Raw genomic sequence first — 24,252 nt, 5'->3', positions numbered from 1 at the left:
AAGTTTGACATGAGACTTTCCTAGGGGACTAGTAGGAAACATTATTCCATATTTCTATAAGACATGAAAATGTAATCTCATTAAGCTAAAGAAATGTTTCTCGCAAAAAATAAGGATAGCATGCTCAAAGTTTTTGTTTACTTGTTTTTTATGTAAGTGACTATTTCTAGAGCCATTACTACATTGGAATTGATGTTAGGCATTATAGGGACTTGATAAACATGGCTAATGAGCATCATTGTTTAAGAGTTTTTGCAACTAGTAGAACAAAAATAACACAAATTACATACTAATTAGCTATTGCTATAATAATTCTGTATAGCAATCAATTGACACATGATAATAAACATTCATTTTGTTCACAAGTCTATGGGTAGCCTGGAGGTTCTGGTGTTCTGATCTGAGTTTGAGTGAATCAAATGAATCTGCAGTTAGTTGGAAGGTAGATGAATATAGGATGTCTCTGAATAGGAGTACTCAACTCTTTCTCATATGATCTCCCTCTTAGCTTATGCTTATTTACATGATGAGGAAGGAAAGGAGGGAAGGAAAGAGGGAGAGAAGAGGAAAGGGGGAGAGGAGAGAGAAAGGAAGCATTCATGGAGCTTAGGCAGAACTGACAGACCCTCATATTTGTAGTGTCATGTTGGCCAAAGCCATTTGCAAGGTCAGCCTTAGCTTCAAGGGCTGCGCAAATAAAATCTACTTTGGCAAAGCCATGTAGAAAGAACAAGGGAAAAGAAAGGGTTGGAGCCAAAGAGGTCAAGGACCTCTATGATGAAAACTTTAAAAACTTAAAAAAGGAAATTAAAGCAGACTTAAGGAAGTGGAAAAAAACCTCCCATGCTTCTGGATTGGGAGACTTAACGTTGTGAAAATGGCAATACTGCCCAAAGTTATCTGCAAATGCAATGCAATACCTATCAAAATAAAAGAAACAATCCAAAACTTTATATGGGACAATAGAAGAGTCCAAATAGCAAAAACAATCCTTAGCAGGAAGAGCAGTGCTGGAGGAATATCAATACCAAACTTCAAATTCTATTAGAAAACTGTAGTTAGTAAAAAATGAAACAAAACAGCTTGGTACTGGCACTGGAACAGGCCTGAGGACCAATGTAGAATTGAAGACCCAGACATGGTCCCACAGACCTATGGCCACCTAATCTTTGATAAGGGAGCCAAAATTAACAGATAGAAGAAAGACAGCCTCTTCAACAAATGGTGCTGGCAGAATTGCCATATACATGTAGGAAACTAAAGTTAGATCATTATAGATCACCCTGTACCAGAATCAACTCCAAATGGATCAAAGACTTTAGGTAAAAGTAGAGACCCTGAAAATATTACAGGAAGGGATAGAGGCATGCTAGGGCTCCTTGGCTTAGGATGAAACTTCCTTAGAGATCCAGAAACACAACATAAGTGTGATCACATTAAGTTGCATACCTTCTGCATGGCAAAGGACATAACTAGCCAGATAAATAGAAAGCTCAGAATGGTAAAAGATCTTCACTAGCTATACAATAGACAAGGGTCTCATATCAAAAATATACCCAGAGCTCAAAACTTAAACCCTCCAACAAGAAATCCCCAAAGAAACAACCACCCCATTAATAAGTGGGCTAAAGAATTAAAAAGAGGGGCCTGGGAAGGTGGCTCTTGGTAGAATGCTTGCCTTGCATGCATTAGGCCTTGGATTCAATTCCTCAGCACTACATAAACAGAAAAAGCTGGAAGTGGTGCTGTGGCCAAGAGGTAGAGCACTAGCCTCAAGCTAAAGAACTGGGGGACAGCGTCCAAGCCCAGAGTTCAAGCCCCACAACCAACAAAATAAAGAAAGGAAAAAAGAAAGGAAAGAAAGAAAGAGGGAAAGAGAGAGAGAAAGAGAAAGAAAGAAAGAAAGAAAGAAAGAAAGAAAGAAAGAAAGAAAGAAAGAAAGAAAGAAAGAAAGAAAGAAAGAAAGAAAGAAAGAAAGAAAGAAAGAAAGAAAGGGAATTCAAAAGAGACTTCTCTGGAGGGGAAGTAAGAAGAGCCAAAATGAAGAAATGTTCAACATCTCTGGCCATAAAAGAAATATAAATCAAAGCCACAATGAGATTCTACCTCACCCCAGTTAGAATGGCCATTATCAAGAAAACCAAATCAAGAAAACAAAACAACATGCTGGCGGGATGGTCCAAAGCAAAAGCTTCTACACTGTTGGTGGGAATGTAAGTTCATTCAAACAGTATGGAGGTTCTTAGGTTCCTCAAAAGACTACACACAGAACTCCTCTGTGATCCAGCAATCCCACTCTTAGGTATTTATCCAAATGATCACAACCAAAGCCACACAACTAGCTACCAGCACAACTATGCTCATTGCAGCATTATTTACCATAGCTAAGATATGGAACCAACCCAGATGCCCCTCAACAGATGAATGGGTCAAGAAAATGTGGAATAAAATATATACAAAATGGAATTCTATGCTTCTATCAGAAAGAATGACATCACTCCATTTATAAGGAAATGGAAAGACTTGGAAAAAAATCATATTAAGTGAAGTAAGCCAGACCCAAAGAAACATAGGCTCCATGTTTTTCCTCATTTGTAATACTAAGTGTTCTGTCGAAGATAGCAGAGGATATTAGCTCAATAGCTATGTACATATGACCATATAAAGTGCTAATTGAAATGAACTCCAATCAATAGTTCTTTGTTTGTTGACTTTGTTTTTTGTTTTTTTTTTTTTTTTGGGGTCCGGTCGTGGGGCCTGAACTCTGGGCCTGGGCACTGTCCCTCAGCTCTTCAGCTCAAGGCTAGCGCTCTACCACTTGAGCCACAGCGCCACTTCTGGCTTTTTTTTTTTTGCTTATGTGGTGCTGAGGAATCGAACCCAGGGCCTCAGGCATGCAAGGCAAGTGCTCTACCACTGAGCCACCTTCTCAGCCCTGTTTGTTGACTTTGTTGTCATCAATGTACTATATCTGTTTCTTTCTTTTTTACTTTATTTCATTTTGCTTTTGCCATTGGTTTATCCCCGACAATCACTATCTTAGATTCTTAGACCCTGAGTATTATGTATACATTTATCTGATTTTAGGAAGGGAAGGGAAATAATAAAAAGGCTGAAACAAGGATAAAGGATGACCCAATGCAACAGTGACACTCGCAAGACACTATGTTTAGAAATGAACTTTAAAGGAGTGGGGGAGGGGGAGAAATGAGGGAGGGAGGGAAGGGATAGAGGGAGAAAAGGAAGGAGTGGGTAACAATGTTTGACAAGAAATGTATATATTGCCTTACTCATGTAAGTAAAACCCTCTGTACAGCATCTCTTTTTTTTTTTTTTTTTGGTTGTGGGGCTTGTACTCTGGGCCTCAGCATTGTCCCTAAGCCCTTAAGCTCTTCAGCTCAAGGCCACTGCTCTACTACTTGACCCAAAGCACCACTTCCAGTTTTCTGTTGGTTAATTGGAGATAAAAGTCTCATAGACTTTCCTGCTAGGGCTGGCTTTGAACTATGATCCTCAGATCTCAGCCTCTTGAATAGCTAGGATTACAAGCGTGAGCCACCCAGAGATAGCATCTTTACAATAAAATAATTTTTTTTTAAAAAGGATTGGAGAGTTCAAAAACACTTTACAATCACTCTACCACAAAAGCTAAATTGATTCCTTGGCAGAAGCTACAACAAGACTAGATTAGATGAAAGAGGTGACATTAGATCAAAATGCATTGTACTCATAAAATGACATATTGAAAGGAAACTCCTTTGTACAACCACATAACGAAAATAAAGAAGAAATTAAAATGGATGTGCATCTTATAAGATGAGAGTATTTCCTTAAAAGTATGTGAGCAATTTTTTCTTTAACAGAATTCACATCTTCAAACAAGAGATGAAGACAAAGAACCAAGTTTATATATGAAACGATAATCAATTAAAAAACATAACTATAGAGGCTGGGGTACAGCTCCATGGAGAATATTGGCTTACTGTACATAAGGCCCTGGATTCCACATCCTAGCACCATTGGGAGGCTGAGGGCACACAAAAGCAATCACTAAGGTTTGAGAGCTAAGCTAAATCTCACTATGAAGATCTGAACTGAATCATTCACCAAAGGAAAACCTTTCTAATAAAGAACTTGTTTGTGTTGGATGCAAAACAAAATACCATCAGACAACTTATTAAATGGGAATAGCAATGTACTTTAGGAAACATTTTCATTTAGATTGCATGGCTCCAAATATTTAAATAGTAAGTTTTTTAAAAATGATTATTAGATCCGGTACTGAGAATGAAATTTCTGCTGAAGTCTTCAATTTTTGAGGGCTTTTCTAAGCTATATAATAAAATTGGAATATAACATTTGTTCCCATCCTTATGAATATAAGTACATTTTAATTTTGTGGCCAGTACAAAGAAATACAGATAGTAATTTTTATAGTATGGGAGTGTTCAGGTAGCAATCTTTATGAGCATAAAAGATCACGAGAGGCCGGGCGCTGGTGGCTCATGCCTGTAATCCTAGCTACTGAGGAGGCTGAGATCTGAGGATCGCGGTTCAAAGCCAGCCCAGGCAGGAGAGACCCTGAGACTCCTATCTCCAATAAACCACCAGAAAACCGGAAGTAGCGCTGTAGCTCAAGTGGTAGAGCGCTCGCCTTGAGCTGAAGAGCTGAGGGACAGCGCCCAGGCCCAGAGTTCAAGCCCCACGACGACAAAAAAAAAAAAAAAGATCACGAGAAATGTGACTTATCACTTCCACTACATTCTTGATGATGCTGTCAACCGTATGTCTAATAATCAGATTCTGCAAGGATCAAGCTACACATTAAGCTGTAAAATTTATCTGATGTAATAGTATATTTAATGTCCTTGACAAGGAACATAAAGACTTTTCTTGGAAAAACAAATCTTTTAAGAGCAGTAAAATATATGAAATAAATTTTGCTTGAATCTTTGTGAATATGTTGGAACATTGCCCTACTCCATGTCTGAAATAAATAATATTTACAGAATAAAAGTTACAAAACATGGAGTAGGAATGTGGTTTAGCAGTAGAGTGCTTGCCTAGCATGCATGAAGCCCTGAGTTCAATTCCTCAGTACCACATAAATAGAAAATGCAAGAAGTGGTGCTGTGGCTCAAGTGGTAGAGAGCAAAAGAAGCTCACAGATAGTGTTCAGGCCCTTAGGTCAAGGACTTGCAAAAAATAAGTTATAAACACAGCCAAAAAAGAAATGTTTGTACAATCCTTTACAGAAACAACAGTAAACTCTATTACTGACAGAGTCAGCAACTTAATTAAAAGTCTGTTAGTGTTGGTGTTAATAAACCTGGCATGTTTTCAATTTAGTTTGACACCATTCAAACTGATACTTGCTGGTAATATGTCACAAAATCTGGATGCGAACACTGGCTATGTAAAGTAAACTTGAAAATATTGGAGGTTATTACAGATGTTCTGTGATCAAACTACATTTTTGTTAAAAAAATTTCTACTCAGGAAGCCAAGATGAAATGTGTGTGTGTGTGTATGTATATATATATATATATATATATATATATATACACTATTTAATCTTCTAATGAAAAACTGCATTACACACTCATCCATGAGATTAAAGTTTTAAATAAACAAACAAATTTTCTTCCTTAAAGATGGATATGGGAACTATTTGAATTTCAAAACAGAATGATTTGTTGTTATTTTGATTCATTTAGTAAATATCTAGTAGGAATCTGTGATGTGCCAGGCATTTTCATAGTGCTTAGAGAAAGTATACATGTAGCTTTTTTTCATTTTTGATTCCTGCTAACTTTTTAAAATAAGTTTTTATTGTGAAAATACCATACAGAATGGTTACAATTACATGAGCAAGGTAATGAGTACATTTCTTATCAAGCATTGTTGCCTCCTCCTTTGTTTTTTCCCTACCATCCCTTCCCTCCCATCTCCACTACTACACTTCCTTCCCACCCCCCAAATTGTAAAGTTTGTTTTTCAACATAGCATCTTGTACAGCTCATTGTTGCAATGGGTCCTCCTGTATCTCTATTTAAACCATTTGTTTTTTTCCCTTCCCCTCCCCAGATTATACCAATATCAAATATAGTGAAAACAGGGGTTATACCGTGGGGAAGGGATGCTTTAAGAAGATGGTGTCGGGCTGGGAAGGTGGCTCAGTGGTAGAGTGCTTGCCTTGCATGCATGAGGCCCTGGGTTCGATTCCTCAGCACCACATAAGCAAAAAGAAAAAAGCCGGAAGTGGCGCTGTGGCTCAAGTGGTAGAGCGCTAACCTTGAGCTGAAGAGCTGAGGGACAGCGCCCAGGCCCAGAGTTCAGGCTCCACGACCAGACCCCCCCCCCCCCCAAAAAAAGAAGATGGTGTCTACAGTCTGTAGTTTCATCTGAGAAATTGTATTTTTTTCATTTAATGAGTCCTGTTTAAAAAAAAACTTGAAAGCTATAGTGACAATACTTTCTTAGAAGGCCATGATGAAGCAAATAAAAATGCTCAAATATTGCAAAGAGTTATATCAGAAGAATCCATGTCAGTTATCATGTTCTTATCTCTCCAAAATAAGACAAATGTCCTTAAACTTCACCAGTCCCTTCATATTCAGAAGGTGAAAACAATACCTAAGACTTCTGGGGTTAGAGGAGTAGAAGATTATGCCTTACTTACTCTCACTAAAATGCTTACAATAAAAGAAAATCAGAAAGATATCAGAAAAAGAATATATAACCTTATACTTCAAGAAAACAAGAATAAAACAAATCTCAAATCATTAGGAAGACAAAAATAATAAAGATCAGGCAGAAATTAATGAGGCTAAAAGGTCAAAATTAACAAAACTTTAGTCAAAGTAACCCCCCCTCAAAGGCGATAAAAGAATATAAAAATCAATAAAATTAGAGATGAAAAAGTAAATGTCACAACACATACCAATAAGTTCAGAAGATTATTAGGGAATATTTTTCAGAATTTATATTTCAATAGTCTGGAAAGTTTAGAGGAAATAGATAAATTTTAGATGTATATGACCTACTAAAAATTGAACCAAGAGGATATGAGCCACCTAAACTGATCTAAACAGGCCTGTTTCCAAACCCTAATTACAGAATTAAATTTTCTCCTCCTCCTCCTTTTCTTTTCGCTTTGGTACCAGTTCTGAGGCTTAACTCAAGGCCTGTCCTTACCAGTCTGATCAATTCTGATTTAAATATATATAAATATATATATTTGTATATTATTTTCTGAACTTTTCAAGATTAAGCTGCCAATATCATCCCCATTGCTCCTTAATAATTGTAAATGTTTTCTCACATAACTATAAGATAGTTATAATATTTATGAAATTTAACATCAATATAATATTATTTTCGAACTTGAAGTCAATATTATGATTTTGATAAATGTCCCAGTAATGTCTTGATAGAAAATATCTAACCTAAATAAACCATGCATTTAGTTGTGAAGTTGTGTCCTTGAATCTGCAGAATTCCTCAACCTTTGCTCTGTAACATGAGCATTTTTAAGATTACAAACCAGTTCTTATGTAAAATATCCTCAGTTTTGTCTAATGTTTTCACGTTATCAGATTGAATTTTTGTATTTTTGGTCAAAACGTAACATATATGAGGTTTTGAGCTTATATGCACCAAATAGGGGCATAAGAAGGGAAGTTCCTAGTCATTATGGAAATACTTGATCTCAGCAAGAGTCATTAGTGAACACTAAGTTAATGAATGAAATACAGAGGAGAAACAGAATATTTATACAACCTCAAAGTAGCTCTTATAAATACGTATTGATTATAAAAGGAAAAGGAGTAGCTTTGTGATACAAAGCTGATGGACACTACTTCATAACGAGATCAGAAGCACAGTTTCAAAGTTAATCATAAAATATATAAGGGATTCCTTATATATTTCCTGTTTTGTTTTCTATCACCTACATGGAAAATTACATGCAAAAAATAAAAAATAAAAAAACTAACAAGAAGAAAAAGTGATACAAAAATCCAACAGTAAAGAAATAGCACCTTTCTTTAACAGAAATCCTAAGTAAATGGATCTTATAAGGTGAGATATTTTTTATGCTGAGTTCCTGCACTAAAAAAAATAAGTTTCCCACTGAGGTTTGCCTTACAACTGGCAAAACCAGAATGAGCAGGACTTTGAGGTCCACATTTTTTTTTATTGTAAAAATACCATACAGAGGAGTTACAATTACATGGGCAAGATAGTGAGTACACTCCTTTTTTTTTTTAAGTTTTCTTTTTATTGTGAAAATACCATACAGAGGGGTTACAATTACATGGGCAAGATAACGAGTACATTTCTTATCAAGCATTGTTGTGTATACATTTCTTATCAAGCATTGTTGCCTCCTCCTTTGTTTTCCCTTCTCATCCTTTCCCCTCTCCACCCCCCTCCCAATATCCCCCCAAAGTTATAAGGTTCGTTTTTCGACATAACGTCTTGTACATCTCATTGTTGTAATGGGTCCACCTGTAACCCTATTTAAACAATTAGTTTTTTCCCTTCCTCTCCACAAATTATACCAACATCAAATACAGTGAAAGCAGGGCTTATACCATGAGGGAGGTACATTCAAAACAACAAAGAAATCATCTTATAAATATGTTGGAAACAATCGCAAGAAAGAAAAAAAAACATTTGAATCCTTATCTTGGGGTTTATTTCGCCTAACATCAACTTGTCTGACAGTTTCTGTTTGTCTCAGACATATACTAGTTATTGCAAATAAGGGAAATCATGGAACCTATATTTCTTTGGGCCTGGCTTACTTCACTTAATATAATTTTTTCCAAGTCTTTCCATTTCCTAACAAATAGCTGTGGATAAGTAGATGGCTGAGATGTGGCAATCCGAAAGTACTGGTTTTGCCAGCCAGGGTGATTTGTGGACCTTAATTCGGGAAAGAAGAGCAAAGAAAGCCACAAGACCTGTGAGTCATGACCACTGCTATAAAACCAGTGCAGAATTCTTTTACATTACCAAATTACAAATCACAAAGTTTGACTATTACATGATCAAACTGGACTGCTTTTAACTTTACTTTTTTTTTTTTTTGCCTTTTATAAGACAATGCCATATATCTGGGACCATAATCCCCAGCTGGGAATTTTGCCTATACTAAAACAAACTTACTTTCTTAGTGATTGACTTGAATTTTCATAATTTTTGAATAGAAGTGATAATGATGAGTAAGTCTGACCTGCCATGAATCCTCACAGCAAAACAGGAAATGATAGCAGTGCTCACATGTCTATTTCAGAATTCACTGCTGGAGACTTCTTTTCTAAAGGAACAAACTCCCTGGGGGCCTGAGGATGACTTAGAAGTGCAAAAATGGCTTGCTTTGAGACTAACTGTACAATAGCTATTATCTGAAATGCAATTCCTCTGAATTTCTACTATAGAATGCTGCTAAGAATGCAGAACCGTGTGTGTGTGTGTGTGTGTGTGTGTGTGTGTGTGTGCCAGTCCTGAGGCTTGAACTCAAGGCCTGTGCTTTTTTTACTCAAGACTTGTGCTCTACCAATTGAGCCACAGCTCCACTTTCAGCTTTTATGGCCCTTAATTGAAGATAAGAGTCTCATGGACTTTCTTGCCTAGGCTGGCTTCTAACCATGATCTTAGCCTCCTGAGTAGCTAGGATTATAGGCATAGGGCACTGGTGCCTAGTGGAGACTTGTGAGACTTGTGTACCTGGCAAGGGTTTGAAAGCTCACTGAATCGATTCTGGAAATGCTCTCACTTGAAAGTTATCAGCCATTTCTATTTTTAAGGTTAAGTTAGACTTTATTTTTAAAGCCAAATGACCTTTCATTTGGAGAAAACTACCCAAATTGACTTTTAGCTATAGACAAGTACAGATTTTTGGAAAATGGAGGTTTTGAGAAGGGCAATTACAAAGCTACACTACCCTGGGAAATGGTGTGGAACCCTGCCTTTATAGGTGATAGAGCACACTTGTCAAATTGAATTTCTAAAGTAGAGATAAAATTTATTTTCATTTTAAGTTTACAGAAATACTGACGAGAATGTACATAGTTTCCAGAAACTCTGAGAACTGCCCACACATAGTTACCCCATTATTAACATTTGTATTAGTGGGGAGCATTTTACATAACAGACACTTTAAGAAGTTCACAAATTACATTGAGTTTCATTCTTTCTTTCATATATATTTTTTATTGTAAGAATACTGTACAGAGGGGTTACAGGTACATGAGTAGGGTAATGAGTACATTTCCTATCAAGCATTGTTACCTCCTTCTTTGTTTATCCCCTACCATCCCTTTCCTTCCCACCTCCCCAACTTCTCCCTTCCCCGCCCCCCAAAATTGCAAAGTTCATTTTCAACATAGTGTCTTGTACATCTCATTGTTACAATGGGTCAACCTGTATCCTTATTTAAGCATTTTGTTATATCCCTTCCCCTCACCAAATTATAAAAATGTATATACAAGATGCAGGACACCAGAATCAGATACAATGAAAATAGGGATTATACCATGGGGGAAGAACATATAAAAGAAACAAGAGAATCACATAGTGCATTATAAGTAAATTAAAAACAATTGTGCTATAATTCTATATATGTCTATATATAAAATATGTTCCTTATGACAGTATCATACAGAATACCCTCACTCCCTAAAAATGCTCCATCCACTACCTACCAATTTCTCATTTCTTCCCCCTGAATTCCTGGTAAGAATTGATCTTTTCATGGTTCATAGTTTGGTAGTTTCACAAATGTCATGTATTTACTATCATAAAATAGTCTTTTCAGATTGGCTTATTTACTTAGCACTATCATTTAAGTTTCCTTACATCTTTCTTTGGTTTAATACCTCATTTTGTCTTATTGCCAAATGATACTCCATCTTGTGGATCCTCCACAGTTGGTTTAGTTCCTCACCTACAAAGGACACCTTGAGTGCTTCCAAGTTTTGACAATCATCAGCAGTGATGCTATAAACACCCTCAGCACGATCCTGACTGTATGTAGCTTCTGTTCACATGGGTCGCTACTGAGGAGTGGAGCATGTCTTAAAAATGTATTTGATTTTGTTAGAAACTGTCAAACCACCTTCTACGGTGACTATATTTTGCATTCAGAACATATAGAATTTTTAAAAGTATAATTAATATTGTTTCATCTGTGTTTTTATTGCTTTTCCTCAAGAGAAAAAAAACAGCTAAAAGAATTTGTGACAGGGCTGGGAGTATGGCTTAGTGATATAGTGCTTGCCTAGCATGCATGAAACCCTGGGCTCAATCCCTTAGTACGACATAAACAGAAAAAGCTGGAAGTGGTGTTGTGGCTCATGTGGTAGAGTGCTAGTCTTGAGCAAAAGAAACTCAGGAACAGTTCCCAGGCCTGAGTTCAAGCCCCAGGACTGGCAGGGGGAGGGGGGGGGAGGAGAATTTGTGACAGATTGAATGATGGTTCTTCTGGAGGTATTCATGCCAGAATTTGTACGTATCCCATGTTGTGACTCATGGTCAGGAGGAGTTAGACTGCAGTAAAAAATTAGATAACCTCAAATTTTTTCAGGTAAGCTTCATGTAACCACAAGGTTCCTGAATGCAGAAGAGAAAGAAGGGAAGAGGAAGAATGTATTACAGTGATCTAATGTGAGAACAGCTAGCTTTGAGGATGAAAGCTATGCAGGAAGCTTACAGAATCTGGGAAAGGAAGAGGAACGCATTATCCTTGGGAACTTGCTAACATCTTGATTGTTGGCTCAGGAAGATTAGTTTTGTATTTCTGATCCCACAGAACTATAAGATCAAGAAGTCATTATTTTAAATTTGTTATAGTCATTTGTTACAGCAGTTATTTGCAACTACTATAGATTTGTGTCTAATCCCAGAAGGGATTGTGAAAATAGATTCGATTGGACTGTTCATAACTCACATGCAATTCCAAAATCAAATGATCCACCAACAAAACTGTATGTCCACACAAACACTTGTATGCAAACATTCATATCAGATCTATTCACTGTAGCTGAAAAAATAGAAACAATTCAAATATCCATTAACTGATGTGCAAATAAACAAGTGTGGAACACAGTGGGATATTATTTAGTCATAAAAAAAAAATGACGTGAAGACTGATACAATATGGAAGAACCTTGAAGACATTATGTTAAATATGCCAGTAACAAAAGACTGGGAACCTGATGTCATAAATATACTGGATCCACAGAGACAAAAAAAGTAGATTTATGGATGTCAAGCATTGAGAGCAAGTGATTGCTAATTGGGTATAGTTTTCCTTCTTGAGGATGTGAAAATTTTCTAAAATTGTATTGTATCATGGTGTTGGTTGTATAATCATGGGCAAGAGTACACAACTCTGAATACTGAAAACTACTAGTTATAAGTGTAGAAAGGATGAATTTTATGGTAGGTAATTTTATTTAATGGCTCAAAGCTGGTATTGACACAAAAAGCTGTAATGATTAACAATTTAGGCAATAAGCAGAGAATCATTTCTGATTTGATATGGAGCTAGGATTTTTGTCTGGAAAAAAAAAAAGTATACTGTATTCCAGGCACTAGTGGCTCACACCTGTAATCCTAGCTCCTCAGAAGGCTGAGATCTGAGGATCACAGTTCAAAGCCATCCTGGGCAGGAAAGTGTATGAGACTCTTATGTCCAAAACTGGAAGTGGTGCTGTGGATCAAAGTGGTAAAGTACTAGCCTTGAGCACAAAAAGCTCAGAGACAGAACTCAGGCTCCAAATTCGAGTCCTAAAACTTACATAAAAATAGAGTGCCTGGATTTACCCACTTTTAACTATTTGGGAAACCGATCTTGAACCATGGTGAAAGAAAGCTTTTTTTATTTTTCACTGGCCTTTATGTTGTTGGAATTTTAAAATCTGGATGTACCACTTAAGATAGGTTAAGTTTTACCAGAAGAAATTAAACAAACTGAACTTTGTGACTTTTAACATCACAGATTTATCCTTTTCCCATTTTCTATGCCATGGTCAATCAAATTAGTAAGGGCTCTATACCCCATCATCTTCCCCTGGAATCTAGGTTGATAGCTTAACTACCAGTTTTTTTAAAGCCATATTAAAAATAGAAGGAATCGAGCTCTTGGGATCTTACATCAGCAATTTTATTCTCCAGCCTGGATACAACAATCACCAAATAGTTAACTGCATTCTCCACCCAACCCACCAAAGTCAGATAATCTGGTACTCTTCCTTTCCAGATTACAAATGGATAGTACTTAGTGACTGTCATCAGCAACCACTGTGAGTCTGCTGAATAAGAGAAATCAGGTCCTAATTTCTGGCACTACATTATTGAAAAGTGACCTTTTTGGATGTGACTCAACTAAGAATCATGGGATTGGAAGATTATCAATGTGTGTAATAAGTAGCATATTAAAAATATAAAAAGGGGGGCTGGGAAGGTGGCTCAGTGGTAGAGTGCTTGCCTTGCATGCATGAGGCCCTGGGTTTGATTCCTCAGCATCACATAAGCAAAAAGAAAGAAGCTGGAAGTGGTGCTGTGGCTCAAGTGGTAGAGCTCTAGCCTTGAGCTGAAGAGCTGAGGGACAGCGCCCAGGCCCAGAGTTCAGGCCCCACAACTGGACCCCCCCCCCAAAAAAAATATATATATACATATATATGTATATATATATATATGGGATGCAATGGGAAGTTTGGCACATAGAAAGAATGTTACAATTAATCATGGACAGAGAAATTAGAGTGAGGTGGCCACAAGTAAAATTCACCACGAAAGGCTGAAATAGAAAGAAATGGTTTTCTTTTCATCCTCCAGAAAAAGTACAGCCCTCTGACACTTCAGTTTCTGGGAGGTAACACTTGTTTTGGAAATCTGAATTCCAGAACTTTGAAAGAATAAATCCATGCATGTTTTAAGTCATAAGCTTTTAATAATTTGTCATAGCAGTCACAAACTATTATATTGGATGTGGTACACTTGATTCAGTTACTTCCTAGGAGACAACTGACCTGATACCTTTTACATAGTCACATAATCAGAATTGAATTAAGAAAACCAAGGAAGATAACCAAAAATCATCCTAGCAGAGAACCAAATAGTCATTCTTCAATACCAAAGCATTAACCTTATTCAGACCTTAGAGCACCCTTTACTGCAAATAAAATGATCCAAAGAGTGGAAGTAAAATCCAGGCCTGTGATCTAGAACAAGTAAGCTGGCTAAATGATAGCTATAGTAGATCCATGGAATGTACAGGTATTTCTCAGAAATCATTTCTAGACACATTAGGGGAATGAAATATAGTTAGCATCTAGACTTCCCAGACTCCAGCAAAATGAAATGGAAGCACTTGTGATTGTAGTATTTAAAGAAAATCGATTACTGTAACAAATTTATTATTAAAAATGTTATACAAGTTAAGGAACTTTTATGGATTAATAATGATAAAGTATAATTATAGAAATTAAGAAACGTGTGTCCATCACCTCATTATACTAGCAAAGAAATTGAGGATTATAGGAGTTGTCAGAACCTCAGTTCCTCCTCCTTTAAAATAAAGAACTTGGGGCCTTAGTTTAAATGTCAAATATTCCCTAAAGTTCATGTCCCCAGAGTACTTTATCCCCAGAGTACTTTATCCCTAGAGTGCATTATTTGGGGCATGGCAGAAACTGCAAGAAATGCGGTCTAGTGGGAGGTCTTTAGGCTACTGGGGGATCCCTTCAAGGGCATTATGAAACACCATCCCTTCCTCTTGCCTTCGTGCTTCATAGAAATGAGGTAAGCAGTTGGTTTGGCCAACTACTCCTGCATGGTGTACTGCCTTACCACAGGTTCAAGGCAAGAGGAACCTCCAAAGCTATGAACCAAAAGAAAACCTTTTTCCCAATAAGTTGATTAGCTCAAGTATTTTGTACTAGTAATCAAAAGCTGACTAACATATTGGACAAGACCATCTTAAAAAATTCTTTAAAGACTTGGGACTCTATAAATTAAGTAGATAGCTTAATCTCTTAGATTCAATAAGGGAAAGAAGTACAAGTAGACACACAAAAAAATCGTACATATGAGCATGTTGCTTAAACATGTTGCTTGGATTAGAAGTAATTATTACAGAAATGATCATTATCTTCAAGAACTGTTTAATGCTAGGTATTAAAAAATTCTCGGGGCTGGGAAGGTGGCTCAGTGGTAGAGAACTTGCCTTGCATGCCTGAGGCCCTGGGTTCGATTCCTCAGCACATAAGCAAAAAGAAAAAAGCCAGAAGTGGTGCTGTGGCTCAAGTGGTGGAGCGCTAGCCTTGAGCTGAAGAGCTGAGGGACAGCGCCCAGCCAGAGTTCAGGCCCCATGACCCGACCCCCCCAACAAAAATCCTCCAAAAGCTTTTATGTTTTTATTTGTGATTTTGTGCTAGTTATCAGGCTGGAACACAGGGTCTGGGTGCTGTGCTCAGGGGTTTTTGTTTTTGTTTTTGGTGTTTTGTTGTTTTTTTGTGCTCAAGGTTAGTGCTCCACCATTTGAGCTACTGCTCCATTTCCAGATTTTTGGTAGTTAACTGAAGAGACACTTCAGCCCCAAATGGCTTGAACTGAAATCAGATCTCAACCTCCTATGTAGCTAGGATTATAGGCATGAGTCATTAGTGCCCTGTCCTGCTAAAGCTGTGTTTAAATATGTCATTGAACATGGTGATAAATATATAATGAATGAATATGGATAGACAAATAAGTTTCTAAAGCCGAAGGATATAGTCATAATCTTTGATCAAAATGTCTTAGAAAAATATGATTCTGTGTTTAAAAATGTATACATATCTGACCACTGTTAGCTACCACTTTCCTCTTGATCTAATCTAGAATCATAGTTGTTATTCCAAAGTTCTTCTGAATGGTTCCCTGTTCCCACCTTCCTCTAATATGGTCTATTTTAGTATAACTGCCAGAAGGATTCTTTTTTTTTTTTTTTGGGTCAGGTTTTGGGGCCTGAACTCTGGGCCTGGGCACTGTCCCTCAGCTCTTCAGCTCAAGGCTAGCGCTCTACCATTTGAGCCACAGCACCACTTCCGGCTTTTTTCTTTTTGCTTATGTGGTGCTGAGGAATTGAACCCAGGGCTTCATGCATGCAAGGCAAGCGCTCTACCACTGAGCCACCTTCCCAGGCCCCCAGAAAGATTCTTTAAAATAGATGTCAGATTCTGGTGACCCCATATTTAATTCCCTTTATTTCAATAGCATTCTGCCTTAGAGTAAAGCCAAACTTTTTTTGTTTGTTTGTTTTTTGTTTTGTTTTGTTTTGTTTTACAAGTGATGAAGCTCCTGTGAGCTGCTATCCATTCCCTCTTGGAATTCATTTCCTACCTCACTGTGGTCTCGTCACATGAGTCTGCTTCTACTCTTTAACCCAACATTCATGCCTTCACCTATGGCACTTGCACATCTGTTCCTCCTTTCCAGAATGTTCTTCCACTCTACATTGGCATGATTCTTTGCCTCACTTTTTTCATTCTTGCTCACCACCAACATCACTTTCTCAGTTAAGAAACCTCCCCAGTGAGCCCTCCTCAGAGGAGTTCAAGTCTTACTCTGGCTTCTTACTAAACTTTATTTTCTCCATAGTTCTTTATTAACATACTTTTCTGTTATGATAGAGGTGATGTACAGAGGAATTACAATTACATGAGACAGGTAATGAGTACATTTCCTTTCATACACTGTCTTCTTTTCCTTCACTCTTTCCCAGTCCCTCCCTCCCATCTCCACCCATGAGTTGTATAGGTCATTTTCATCCGTGTTCAGTGAGCCTCACTGCTGCACTTATTCACCCTTTTCCCCTCGTGTTCTATACCCTCTCTCCAATCCTTCCAAAGATGTACATTTGAATATACCATATATAAGGTGAAGAGGATAGAATCAGGAAAAACTAACCATCTTAAAAAAAGAAAGAGGTCTCTTGCTTCCATATCTTGAAATTCATTTCAATATGTATATTATTTTGTATAACTATGAACAGGCACTTAGGCATTGTGCCTTTGTGTTTCTCTCCTAAGAGCATCCTCTTTTGGTCTCACTATGTGAGTATCTAGAATCCTGTATAATTTATCATATCCCATTGTATTTCGGATCTAATTTCCTGCATATCAGAGAGAACATGTCTCAATAGGTCTAATACAGAAATACATTGGCTTTGAATTTTTCAGTTTGTCTCTTTCCATTGGGATGGATATAAGAGCTTTGATTTGTTCCTTGCTATATCCCTAGAACTAAGGACAAACTCCAGAACATATTGTATCAGCAGAAATATTTATTAAGGGAATGAGTGAATGTTGTTTACATGTCTCCATAGTTCTAATATAGAAATATATTTGCTTTGGATTTTTTAAGTTTATCTCTTTCCATTGGAATATAAAAGATTTCCTTGTTCCTTGCTATATCCCTAGAACTAAGAACAAACTCCAGCACACATTTTATCATCAGTAAATATTTATTGAAGGAATGAATGAATGTAGTTTAAACAATATGGGATTTGATATATGATATTTACAAGAAATTAAGGGTAATTTTCCATAAGTCTTTCTCAATAGTTCTACTGTGCCACCCACGAGGTGTTTCTGATTATCCCAAATCTGTTGTTTCAAGTTAGCAAGTTTGCAAGTTTGTCTACTAAAGATCTAAACATTATAGTCTGTCTCAATATTTGCATTTATTCGCTGTTATTAAGTTAATATTATGAGAAACTCCAATCATTGCACCATAAGCATTAGAAATAAAAAGGAAAAAAAATACATATTCTCACGAGACTTCACTGCAATGTGAAAAGATATAAAAGAGAGAAAATAGCTTTTCTTATCCATATCACTTGAAGAAAAAGCTTTCTCGGTCACTAATCAGACCTTTGTGGATCAGAACCATGTCACATATAATAATGTTACCTGTAGGAAAGCTGAAAAGCAAGCCTCCAGAGTGTTCAGCCTCTATCTCATGTGGATGTGTAGAGGAAAGAAGAGATGGCTGCTGCAGTGCTAGCTATACTTTATGCCAAGTATCTGTAGTAATAATCCTGGCTTTTGCTAAAGCACTAAGGTTGAAAATTATTGCCTAAATGCTAAAAAATTAATTTTTATTTCTGAGAATTGTTTTTCCCTATGTTTCTGTCACATCCAACAGCCCTAATAATACACACAACAGTTCTAACATTTTAACAAAAATTCTTTGGAAATTTACCAACAAATGCTGGATTGCTCTCCGAACAGAGGGACTGCATGTAAATTGCTCGCTATAGAAAGAACTATAACAGCAGAAATGTCAGAGATGCCATGCAACCTTGAGGTCACACCTGTGAATATATGTATTCTGTCAGCCTTCACCATTTGTTCTTTAGGACCAGGGCTGAGTTTCAAACTTCTTTTTGTCCATGCAACAGACAGACTAACTCCACAATCTTCACTCTGTTTCACCAAGAGCAATAAAACAGAAGTTCTATCACCATCATCCAAATGGCAAATAAGAAGTGATGGTTTGTGTATAGGGCACTGTCTGTAAAGAAGAGAAAAGAGGTAGCTCTTCTGACAGAGCTGTTCACACTTTCCCTGCACAGCTGGGAGACATTAGCTGAAATTTCCCCCAACTGCCCTGCTTTCTGGCCGTGGTAAATTAAAAAAGAAAATAAGAGAAAAGAAAAACTCCACAGCTCCAAGGTAAGAAGGATTTCTATCATACATGTTTAGAAGCTCAAACACCAAAAGTCACTTTCAAAATTTCATGCCCAAGGTGAAAAGTTCAATATAAGCTAGCAAAAAAAAAAAAAAAAAGAATTGTGGAAAGGAACAAAGAAGAAGAAGACAACATAGAAATTAATTATCTCTGTTCAAAAACTACTTTAATTTGAGGTAATTTCTGCTAAAGAAAGCAAATAAAAAATAGTTCTGCCCTCAATAGCATGGAATATACATTTGAATCACAAATAATATTTTATATATAAGTATTCAAATAATATTTGTGTATGTGTGTAAATTTTTACTTCTGCTACTGACTTGAATGGATGGGAAGTAAGTTAAGAATGGTCAGAGAAACTTGAATTTTTGTATTAAGCATTTGAAATTTATTAAGAAAGTGCTATTTCTCACTGTACACGTAATAGTCTGATCTGCCTCCACTAAAGGATCTCAACTGATTTTATGCAGCAGATGTGTGTAAATTCTGTTTAAAGTGCATTCACTTGGAAAATGCCAATACTGCCAAAGGCTATCTACAAATTCAATGCAATACCTATAAATATTCCAACCTCATTCTTCAAGGAAATAGAAGAAGCAATCCAAAAATTCATATGGAACAGTAAAAGACCCCAAATAACAAAAACGATCCTCAGCAGAAAGAAGCATGCTGGAGGAATAGCAATACCAAACTTCAAACTCTACTACAAAAAGGTAATAATCAAAACAGCTTGGTACTGGCACAAGAACAGTCCTCAGGACCAATAAAATAGAATTGAAACCCAGAAATGAATAAACATATAGAATTGAAACCCAGAAATGAACAAACGTACCTACAGCCACCTAATCTTCGATAAGAGAGCTAAAAAAAAAATAGAATGGAGGAAAGACAGCCTCTTCAATTAATGATGCTGGCAAAATTGGTTTACTACCTGTAGAAAACTAAATCTAGATCCTTATATATCACCCTGAACCAGAATCAACTTCAAATGGATCAAAGATTTTGAAGTCAAAGCAGACACCCTGAAAACATTACAGGAAGGAATAGGAGAAACTATAGGGCTCCTTGCCACAGGCCAAAATTTTCTAAATAGAGACCCAGAAACACAACAAATCAAAGAAAGGTTGGACAAATGGAATTGCATGAAACTGCAGAACTTCTGCATGGCAAAGGACATAGCTAGCAAGATCAATGCAAAGCTCATGGATTGGGAGAAGATCTTCACTAGCCATACAATGACAAGGGCCTCATATCTAAAATATAGTTGGAACTCAAAAAATTAAATCCTTCAACAACAAATCCTCAAAGAAACAACCACCCAATTAATAAGTGAGCTAAAGACTTAGAGACTTCTCTGAGGAGGAAATAAGAATGGCCAATAGACACATGAAAAAAAGCTCAACTTTTCTAACCATAAAAGAAATACAAATCAAAACAACATTAAGATTCACCTCACCCCAGTTAGAATGGCTATAATCAAGAACTCTAATAACAACAGATGCTGGAGGGGATGTGGCCAGAAGGGAACCCTAGTGCATTGTTGGTAGGAGTGTAAACTTGTTCAACCACTTTGGAAAGTAGTATGGAGGTTCCTCAAAAGACTCCACATAGACCTTCCCACTGACCCAGCAATCCCACTTTTGGACATTTACCCAAACTATCACAAACAGGCTATACTAAAGCTACCAGCACAACTATGTTTATTGCAGCATTATTTACCATAGCTAAGATATGGAACCAACCCAGATGCCCCTCAGTAGATGAATAGATCAAGAAAATATGATATATATACACATATATGTATACATATATACATATGTATATGTATATGGTATATGTATATGGTATGGAATCATATATCTCCATTAGACAGAATGACACTGCCCATTTGTTAGAAAATGGAAAGACTTGGAAAAAAATATATTATGAAGTAAGCAGAACCAAAGAAACATAGGTCCTATGGTTTCTGTTATCTGCAATAACTAGTATAGGTCTAGGACAAGCAGAAAAGGTCAAAATCTGTGTACATATGACTATATAACATGATGCTAAGTGAAATGAACTCAAGATAGGGACACAAGAGATTTTATCTTTCTTACTGTTCTTGCTAATGTATTTATAATGTACTATGTAATTTTTTTGTTCTTTCTTTGTATGTTCTTCCCTATGGTATAACCTCTGTTGTCACTGTATTTGATTCCGGTGTCCTGCATCTTTTTGTTTATTTTTTATTGTGAAAATATCGTACAGAGGGGTTACAATTACCTGGGCAATGTAATGAGTACATTTCTTATCAAGCATTGTGTCCTGCATCTTATATATACATTTTTTTTTTAATTTGGGGAAAGGAAGGGAAATAATAAAATGCTGAAATAAGGATACAGGATGACCCATTGTAACAATGAGATATACAATACACTATGTTGAAAATGAACTTTACACTCTTGCCCAGGGTGTGGGGGGATGGGATCGGAGAAGGGAGGAGTTGGGAGGTGGGCAGGATGGTAGGGGGAAATACAATAGAGGGAGTAACAATGCTCAGTAGGAAAAGGACTCATTACCCTTTTCTGATAAAAATATATTTAAAATTTTTAAAATAAATTCCTTGTAATAAAATATCAAGTCTCATTTTTGTAAAACTAATCCTTTTTTTATTTTTTATTGTAAAGATGCTGTACAGAGGGGTTACAATTACATGAGCAAGGTAATGAGTACGTTTCCTATTGAGCATTGTTGACTCCTTCTTTCTTTTCTTTCCCCCTACCATCCCTTCCCTTCCACCTGCACAACTACACCCCACCCTCCCCGAAGCTGTAAAGATTGTTTTAAACAGTGTTTTGTACATCTCATTGTTACAATGGCTCCACTTGTATCCTTATTTAAGCAATTTGTTTTTTCCCTTACCCTCCCAGAATTAGAGAAGTGTATATACAAGATGCAGGGCACCAACATCAAATACAGTAAAAACAGGGGCTATACCAGGGGGGAGGAACATAGAAAGAAACAAAAAAAATCACATGGTATATTATAAATACATTAAAAACAATAGCAAGAAAGACAAAAGATATTTGTGTCCCTATCTTGGGATTCAGTGCACTTAACATCATCTTATATGGTCATATGTACATAGCTTTTGGCCTCTTCCGCTTGTCCTACACATGTACTAGTTATTGCAAATAAGAGAAATTATGGGACTCATGTTTCTTTAGGCCTGGCTTACTTCACTTAATATGATTTTTTCCAAGTCTTTCTATTTCCTAATATTCCTTTCCATTTCCTAATGGGGCTTTGTCATTCTTTCTGATGAAGGCATAGAATTCCATTATATATATATATACATATATACCACATTTTCTTGATCCATTCATTCATCTACTGAGGGGCAGCTGGGTTGGTTCCATATTGTAGCTATGGTAAATAATGCTGCAATAAACATAGTTGTTCTAGTAGCTTTAGTATGGCCTTGCTTGGGTAAATGCTGGGTCATAGGGGAAGTCTAGATGGAGTCTTTTGAGGAACCTCCATACTGCTTTCCAAAGTGGTTGAACAACTTTACACTCCTACCAACAGTGCACTGGGGTTCCCTTCTGGCCACATCCCCTCCAGCATCTGTTATTAGATTTCTTGAGTAATGCCATTCTAACTGGGGTGAGGTGATATCTCAATGTTGTTTTGATTTGCATTTCTTTGATGGCTAGAGAGGTTGAACATTTATTTCATGTGTCTATTGGCCATTCTTATTTCCACTTCAGAGAAGTTTCTCTTAAAATCTTTAGCCCACTTATTTATCAGGAAGTTGTTTCTTTGAGGATTTGTTGTTGGGGGGTTTAATTTTTTGAGTTCCAGGTATATTTTAGATATGAGACCCTTGTGTGTTGTATGACTAGTGAAGATCTTCTCCCAATCCATAAGCTTTCTATTGACCTTGCTAGCTATTTCCTTTGCCATGCAGAAGTTCTGCAGTTTCATGCAATTCCATTTGTCCATTTTGATTTGATGTGTTTCTGGGTCTCTATTTAAAAATTTTTGGCCTGTGGCAAGGAGCCCTATAGTTTCTCCTATTCCTTCCTGTAATGTTTTCAGGGTGTCTGCTTTGACTTCAAAATCTTTGATCCATTTGGAGTTGATTCTGGTGCAGGGTGATATATAAGGATCTAGCTTTAGTTTTCTACATGTAGTTAACCAGTTTTGCCTGCACCATTTACTGAAGAGGCTGTCTTTCTTCCATTCTAATTTTTTTAGCTCCTTTATTAAAGATTAGGTGGCTATAGATCTGTCCATTCATTTCTGGGTTTCAATTCTATTTCATTGGTCTGAGGACTGTTGTTATGCCAGTAACAAGCTGTTTTGATTTCTATGGCTTTTAGTAGGCTTTGAAATTTGGTATTGATATTCCTTCAGAACTGGTCTTTCTGTTAAGGATTGTTTTTGCTGTTCGGGGTATTTTGTTGTTCCATATGAATTTTTGAATCGCTTCTTCTATTTCCTTGAAAAATGAGGTTGGACTATTGATAGGTATCGCATGGAATGTGTAGATAGCCTTGGGAAGAGTTGCCATTTTCATGATGTTGATCCTTCCAATATAGGATCATGGGAGGTTTTTCCACTTCCTAAGTTCTGCTTTGATGTCCTTTTTCAGATTTTTAAAGTTTTCATTGTAGAGGTCCTTTACTTCTTCAGTTAACTCCTAGGTATTTTATTTTTTTGTGGGCTTATTACAAAAGGAGTTTCTTTCCTGATTTCAGCTTCATTCTTCTCGTTGGCGTTCAGAAAAGCCTTTTTTTTTTTTTTTTTTTGGTCGGTCGTGGGGCTTGAACTCTGGGTTTGGGCGCTGTCCTTGTGCTCTTCAGCTCAAGGCCAGCACTCTACCGCTTGAGCCACAGTGCCACTTCCAGTTTTCTAGTGGTTTATTGGAGGTAAGAGTCTCACGAAGTTTCCTGCCTGGTCTGACTTTGAACCGCAACCCTCACTCAACCTCCTGAGTAGCTAGGATTTCAGGCATGAGCCACCAGCGCCCGGCTGAGCCATTGATTTTTGAGGGTTAATTTTATACCCTGCTACTTTGCCAAAATTTCGAATCAGCTTGAGTAATTTGGGAGTAGAGTCCCCCGGATTTTGCGTGTGTGTGTGTGAAAATACCGTACAGATGGATTATAATTACATGGGCAAGGTAATGAGTACATTTCTTATCAAGCATTGTTCCCTGCTCCTTTGTTTCCCCTTCGCATCCCTTCCCATCTCCCACCTCCTCCAACCTCCCCCCCCACCCCCGCCCCGCCCACTCCAGGCCAAAGTTGTAAAGTTCGTTTTTCAACATAACACCTTGTACATCTCATTGTTGCAATGGGTCCACCGGTATCCCTATTTAAACAATTTGTTTTCTCCCTTCCCCTCCACAAATTATACCAACATCAAATACAGTGAAAGCAGGGTTGTACTGTGGGGGAGGGACATACAAAGCAACAAAGAAATCATCTTATAAACATATTAGAAACAATCACAAGAAAG

The sequence above is a fragment of the Dipodomys spectabilis genome, unplaced genomic scaffold (assembly GCF_019054845.1).
Source record: "Dipodomys spectabilis isolate Male_0828 unplaced genomic scaffold, ASM1905484v1 ptg000365l, whole genome shotgun sequence".
NCBI lineage: Eukaryota > Metazoa > Chordata > Mammalia > Rodentia > Heteromyidae > Dipodomys > Dipodomys spectabilis.
Note: the sequence above shows the minus strand (reverse complement) of the source record.